Below are 8,035 nucleotides of genomic sequence, written 5' to 3'. Positions count from 1 at the left end.
ATGTCTCTTCCTGCCAAGTAGGAATCAGTTCCCAGGGAAGGCTTAGGAACTTAAACTTTACTTGACCCCTACTGAAAACAGAAGTCTTATTCCAAACAGTTTCTTATATTGGTGCAGGTGTCTTTCCCATGTTGGGGTCCATCCCAAGGGCAGCTCATAAGAGCAAATGCCATAAATTTAGGCTTCTATACAGGTGAAGGAAGTGCTGCTGGGTGGCTGGTTTTGGTTCAAGCTTATTGTGGGTAACTATATAGAGCAGTTCTACCGACTTCTATTATGATTGCTTTCCAAGGGCGCAGAACATAATTGAATATGCAATCTACTTGAGCATGAGAAAATTTCCTAGTAACAGCAAAAACAATATATCAGGAAGTTTCCTTATAATGGTAGCAGCACAAAATGGCCAGTTAGCCAGACAACAGTTACTTAGGCCTTAACATTGTATATAGGCCTTAATATATTTCCTAGACTTTAACAGGAATAAAGATAAAGATGGTCAAAAGGAGGAGGAGAAATGGCTAAAATAATAAGCCAAGAATTTTATAAAACTTAATGTCAGACACCAGATTTGAAGTACACGAACTGTAACAACACCTAGCTAAATTCATTTTTATTTTATTTTTTATTTATTATTTTTCAAAGATTTATTTTATTCATATGAGTATCCTGTCCCATGGGATTCAGTTATTCGTGGGTGCGAGGGGGACCGCAAACCTGGAAGAAAATGAGAGGAAGGGAAGGAGAGGCAGCGATCAAGAAGGGTTCCTATCAAGGTCTCAGTCTTATTAGGCTGAGATGATTGGTTTTAAAGCATACATCATGGGGGAATTGGGAGGGGTCGAGGGGGAATTTAACAAAGACAAAAAAGTGGGCATCTGCTGACATGAAGGCCAAAATCAGGCTCCAGGCAGCGGGCACTCTGTATCTTATCTCCAGAACATAGATCCTCCTTGACAGCCTTGGCGTGTCAGGCCTGACTCAGGTGTAACGCATGTCCTTGGAAGTCATGGGAGTTCAGGAAGAGATAAGGAAGAGGGGACTATAATTCAGCTTTTACAGCCTCAGGTGCCAGGAAGGGAACAGGGAGGAGGCAGTGAAAACCAGCTCCTAGCACAAGGCCATTTGGCCTGTCAGGGTGGGAGATTGTGAAAGGCTCGCTTTCTCACGGTATGGTCTCTGACATATGAGTATACCATAGCTGTCTTCAGACACACCAAAAGAGGACATTACATTACATCTGAGATCCCATTACAGATGGTTGTAAGCTACTATGTGGTTGCTGGCAATTGAACTCAGGACCTTTGGAAGAACAGTCAATGCTCTTAAACGCTGACCCATCTCTCCAGCCCCTAAATTCATTGTTAAAAAAAAAACAAATGATCGTGTTGTCAGAGAAGACAATATCTAATTAGCTGGTCCAAGAAATTGAATACAGGGCCCTGTGCATGGTAAGTCTCACCCTTTGAGTTCCTCCTGAGACTTTTTTTTGGGGGGGAGGGGGCGTTGGTCTTTTCAAGACAGGGTTTTTCTGTATAGCCTTGGCTGTCCTGGAACTCACTCTGTAGACCAGGCTGGCCTTGAGCTCAGATATCCACCTGCCTCTGCCTCCCAAGTGCTGGGATTAAAGGCATGTGCCACCACGCCCGGCTCTGAGGCTAATTTTTAATCATTTAGCATGTCAGTAAACTAAAATGAGATGCCTTTAATGTTAGTAGGATAATAAATATTTTGGTTTAAAATTAAGATTTTTTATTAGATTTTTTAAAATCTTTCAATCTTATATTTAAGTGCACTGACTTGAGGATAATTTAAATTTGTTAAAAGCAGCCACATATTTTCTTTATTTACATTTCAAATGTTATTCCCCTTTCCTGGTGTCCCCTCCAAAAACCCAAAATCCCCTCCCCTCTCCTCCTGCTCATCAACCCATCCACTCCAGCTTCTTGGCCCTGACATCCCCCTACACTAGGGCATAGAACCTTCACAGGACCAAGGGCCTCTCCTCTCATTGATGACTAACTAGGCCATCATCTGCTACATATACACCTGGTGTCATGGTTCCAACATGTGTACTCTTTGGTTGGTGGTTTAGTCCCAGGGAGGTCTGGGGGTACTGGATGTTTCATATTGTTGTTCCTCCTATGTGGTTGCAAACCACTTCAGCTCCTTGGGTACTTTCTCTAGCTCCTTCATTGTGAACCCTGTGCTCAGGTCAATGGATGACTAGGGGCATCCACTTCTGTATTTGTCAGGCACTGGCAGAGCCTCTCAGGATACAGCTATATCAGGCTCCTGTCAGCAAGCACTTGTTGGCATCCACAATAGTGTCTGGGTTTGGTGATTGTATACAGGAGAGATCTCCAGGTGGGGCAGTCTCTGGATGGTCCTTCCTTCAGTCTCTGCTCCATACTTTATCTCTGTAACTGCTTCGAGTGAGTATTTTGTTCCCCCCAAATTAGATTTCTTTTCATTGAATTTTTTATTGTTGAGGCTCTTTTTAACATAACTATAGCCATTTGTATTCAGTCTCCATTTTGCTCATAAGGTGTAATTAAGTTCAGGTTCTCAGACTCTACTTCCCAGACATAATTTTCCATAGCTGACACTAAAGAATGTTACTAATAAGTCAAAAAAGTTATGGTTGAATTACTTGTACCCTGTTATCTCAGTGTTTGAAATTCCCCTGTTCCCTACATGCCCACCACCCCTTACTTCACTTAGGACCAATCAGCTTAGGTTGGCTGATAATACTTTGTCTAGTTAGCCAAAAAACGTTGTACCACTTCACTGCTTGCCTCCTAACTTTTGAGCCTACTTTTCACATAAAAAGCTTACCCCAAGGACAGTCTGGTGCCACAGTTAGGTTTTTTTTTCTTGTTGTCCTAGATGTCCCATATTATGGTGTACATTCAATAAACTATGCTTGCTTAACTGAGATTGGTCTAAGTATGGTTTGTGTGACAATTCCCAGACACCCAACATTCATGCTTTAGAAAAAAATGTAATTGCCACTAATTAAAATGAAGTAACTCTTCTTCAAATAATACACGTGTAATGCTTTTTTAAAAAATTATTTAAAAGTATTTATTATGAGAAATGGTCTTACTATGTAACCTGTGCATGGCTTGTAATTTCTTATACAGACCAAGCTAGTGTTTAGTCTAAAGATCTGATTGCCTCACAAGTGCTGGAATTAAAATCAAGGGGCTTTTGTTTTTATAAATGTGTGTGTTTGTGTGTAGGCAAGTACATGAGAATGCAGTGTCTAGGGAGGCCGGTGGAAAGTGCCAAGTCCCCTGGGACCAGAAATAGGGGATTATGGTGTTGCAGGATATTTGATCACATTGTGAACCCCAAAATTTTGAACTGGAAAAATCTTGTTGTGGTGTGACTCAGCCCTAGTGCACACTTTCACCCTAAGAACTTTCTGCAAACAAGAGCTAAATAAAGTCAAGGATAGATCAAGAAGCAGAGCAAGCCACCAGTTGAGAGGGAGCAAAACTAAGGAAGCAAAAAGGAAGGACTGCCTTTGATTTGAAGGTTGTTTAAGAATGCATGGAAGAGGAGCTTCCTCCTAGGATGCCCATGGAGTAGAAAGGTCAGCTGGGTGCATTCTCTGCATCTCTGAGCTAGGAGGCTTTCACCACAGCATCTGGCTCCTGAGTCTTAATTGGTAAAATGAATGGTTGGGATTTTTGTTTTAAAAATATGGGGCTGAAGAGATGGCTCAGCAGTAAAGAACACTCATTGCTATTCCAGAGGTCCCAAGTTCAATTCCCAGCAACCACACTGTGGCTCAAAACCAACTGCAATGTCTTCTTAGAGAAAACTAATTTCTATTCTAAAAATAACTATATCAAATCAGAAAATTAAAGCCAGAATAAAATAAGTGACAATACTGTGGCCCACTACTTATGAACTACATATTCTATTATTTAATTCCTTTATACCTCAGAGAAACATCACTGCATGACATGGGGGTTAGAGGGGAGCACAGGAGGATGTGGACCTGTTCAGAAATACTTCTTTGAGGTGAATCTGTCTGCACTGTCAGGATATCAGCTGTTAAGATCAGAGTGAGTTCCAGACACTCAGGGCTATACAGAGAAAACCTGTCTCGAAAAATCAAAAACAAAACAAAACAAAGATCACAGAAATCAACAGTGCTAGCTCAATCTGCTTGCAAACACCATTGCGAATCAGCAATGGCAGTTCATTCCAGAAGAAACGATGAGGCTCTGCCAATCGCCCTAAAAGGAACAAAGACCAGTAAAGACCAGCAAAGCACAGCAAAGAACTGTAAAGAGGGCCAAGGCAAACCAATGCCACAGATGTCCACTGTCTGTTGGGTTATTCTTGTACCCTCTCCAAACACTATATATCTTCTCAAGTGTCCTCTCCAGCAAAATACTACATGCCCTTTTCCAAGGCACCTTCCAGAAAAACGCCATGTGTCTGTTCTCAGCAATACCTCCTCCCATGTGTCTGCTTCAGCAAAAACATCCTCTCATAAGACAGTGTTCAGAAAAACATCACATGACCCAACTCTGAAAATAGCAGTGTAACCATGAACAACATCCTGTAAGCCTCACCCCACCTCCCAGTCCCAACCCCCCCCCATTTTTTTTTTAAATTTTAGAATGAATAGTGCACCTATACAGTAGGTCATTGCAAGAAAATAAATTTGGGATCTTTAGAAGGCTCCAAGGGTAAAAGCCCTTTTCTCCAAGCCTGATGACTTGTGTTCAATCATTCAGATTCACAAGATAGAAGGCAGTCAACTCATAGATTATTTTATGCCTCCACACACATGCTGCAGGACACACAGGACTAAACATATATGTAAATGCAAAATGAATTAGGGAGTTTTTAGTAAGAGAAGTTCAGGATGCTTGAAGCATCCACTGTACACTCAGTAGCTAGCGTTTGTGCTAATTACTAGGGAGATGTGCTCTACTGGTGTTCCATACATCAGTGGGTCACTGGGGAAACTGAGATGTAACTCTCCTCTTGTCTTGCTGTTAGGTCCTGGGAACTGCCATCAAGGCTACTGTAATATGTTGTAGATATCTATAAATTAATTTTTAAAATTTCACTCTTATTTTTTGAGAGGGTATTTGTGGTTTAGCTACATTTTTATCAATAAGTTAAATTCTATAATTTGCCATTTTACAGTGAATGATAATGATGATAATAATACCAATAATACTCCCTTCAGTTGTGTTGTGAAATGTAAACAATAGGATGTTTCTAGGACCTGTTTTCTGGAATGTAAGTTGTATTCAATATGTTATCTGTTTTGTCTTCCTTTCGATGTGGCTATAGTAAAGTATTATTGAGATTAATGAATAGATCCTGTCATGATGGTTTTGATACAATCACAGCACTCAGGAGACAAAGACAGGTAGATTTCTGTGCATCTGAGGCCAGGCTCAGTACACAGGAAGACCTTGCTTTGGTTTGGTTTGGTCTGCTTTTATGTTGAGGTTTACAATACATAGCAACAGACCAAAACTCAACACCTTTAAAAGGAAATGTGCTAGGTTTCAGATAAGTGAGGAAGTTCAAGAGGACACTGTGAAGGATTACTGGGGAATCAGAGTGTATTTAAAGATTCATATTGACATAAACAGACAGAGATAGAGAAGACACATCATAGGTTGTGGTTCCCAGAGGAGTTGAGGCCACAGCACCAGAGAAGATTGAATGAAGGGATCTTGGCAGGGCATCAGGGTTGGGGGTGGTGGAGAATTCACAGCAAGAGCCTGCAGCCAGGCTCTTTAATGTCCAGGAAGGACTTAGAACAGCCAGGTGACACTGGACAGGTCACCCTTTCATGGAGACTCACTTAGGCTAGTGTGGCTCATGGAAGGCAGCTGCTGAGGACTCAGTCCCCTTAGAGCAGCTGTCTGTGTGAAAAATGCAAGAGAGAGCACTTACAGGGCAGCAAGTACAATCCAGATGCTGCATCACAAGCTGGCAGAGGATGCAGCAGCCCATTCAAAACCGTGGCCATGCTTTGTTTGAAGAATGAGAATACCTGGAATATAAACTCACAAGTGTTTTTACTTTTATCAAATTATAAATCTACACTTATACTTAAGAAAAAATGTTCAAATTAATAGATCTTCAAAATTCTTTTTGTTTAATATTTCCTCTCAAATCGTGTTCCATGGGAATCCCTTTCCTCTGTTAGAAATAAATGTCAATGTGTATTGCACACAGTTAGAATCACACACATGGTAGCACTGCTCACTGAAAGTGTGGCCAGTGCTTTGCTCACCTGGTCACCTTCATCCTTTTCACTGAGGTCAGAGGGTAATGGCAGACTAAATGTAAAGTCTAATCTTTGCAGAGTTGGGAGTGGAATTCTGCCTACAGAGAACATTCATGCAGAGTTAGATCATAGTCTGGGTATTTAATAGTTTTAATTCCCAAACAGGCCTTAGGAAGAAACAGAGAAAGCCTTAAGTAAAATGTAGAAAAGGCAGAGACATGGTAGTTCTTGCCTCTCATCCCTGAACTCAAGGGTTTGATGGAATATTCCCAGGAATTAGAAACTATCCTAAACACTCTAAATCCTTAGTGAGTTCTAGGCCAGGCTTGAATATAGACTAAATCCCTGCCTCAAAAGAAATGTTAGAGGGTTTTTCATAACTATTAACATTTCAGAAGACTTGGAACATCAAAGCATTGTTTGTAAGCAATTGTGTCCACAGCAAGAACAACAGTGAGGCTTATGACCTCATCAAGATATGAAATTTAGGTAAGTGTATAGCTATGGATAGAGCACTAGCCCAGCATCCACAAGGACCGTGGTTCAATCACTGAAGTCAAAAGTCAAACTAAACAACAACAGCAAAAGTTCATGATCCCAGCACTAGGGAGGCTAAGGGAGCTAGAGCTCATTTAGGGTCAGTCTATCTGAAAGGAAGAAGAGTATAAGACAGTTGTAAGTATATGAAATAAATTCAAACTACAGAGTTATGTCTGCTGTCACTCATCATTCCATATATCAGTAGATCAGAGAATGTAGGGAAATAATTAGAGAGGCAAACAGGAAAGGGGATGAGACAGGTGATGGTGGCTTCTCCAACATTCACTCACACAACTGACTTTCTTTAATTAATTTGTGATTTATTGATTGATTCCTCTCTTTCTTTCTCCCTTCCTTTTTTCTTTGGAAAGCTTCAGGTGTTTCCCACGCCATCCTGATGTCAGTCACCATGGCTGAGGATGGCTTTGACCTCCTGATCCTCATGCAGCCAGCTGCAAGGCAGTGGCTTCCTGTGCCGGTTTGAATAACCATGGCCCCAAAGGCTAAGATCTTTTGAATACTTGGCTCTCAGCTATCAGGACACTGTTCAGGAAAGATTAGGGGTGTGGCATTCTTGGAGAAGGTATGGCATGGGTGCAAGCTTTCAGGATTCAATAGATTCTGACCAACACCACCATTCTCTCTCTGCCTCAGGTTTCTGTCAAGATTGTGTCTCCAGTTGTGACTTCTCACTTTCTGCTCCAGCACCGTGTCTCCCTGCCTGTTATCAGGCTCTCCACTGTGGTGGTCATGAACTCTAACCCATAGGAACTGTGTGTGCCAAATTAAACACTCTACTTGTAACTTGTCCTAGTCATGGTATTTATCAGAGCAGTAGAAGAGTAAGGAAGATAGACCGCAGGGGCCACCACAGCTGGTTTTGTACACTTCTGAGGACCATCCCAGTGCTCCATGCTTGATAGGTAAGCACTATGTCAACTGAACCTCATTCCCAGCTCTACAGATTTCCCCCTTCTAATCCATTAGTGCTGAGTCACTATATAGGTGTTCAATACACCTCTAAGCCAAATAGGAACCTCCAAGACATTCTGGTGAGGGACTCCTAAAAGGGAGGAAATGAATGGGTGGATCAGATCAGCACTGGAAAAGGACTAAGTCTGTTCGTTCAGCCACATAATACATAATCTGGAGGAGACCATGGGGCAGCTGGTGAGCCCTCTACAGCTCATTACTCTCTGCTGTGAGGGTGGTGAGGTG

Source organism: Mus musculus, chromosome 7 (genome assembly GCF_000001635.26).
Source record: "Mus musculus strain C57BL/6J chromosome 7, GRCm38.p6 C57BL/6J".
Taxonomy (NCBI): Eukaryota; Metazoa; Chordata; class Mammalia; order Rodentia; family Muridae; genus Mus; species Mus musculus.
This window is presented reverse-complemented; position numbering follows the sequence as displayed.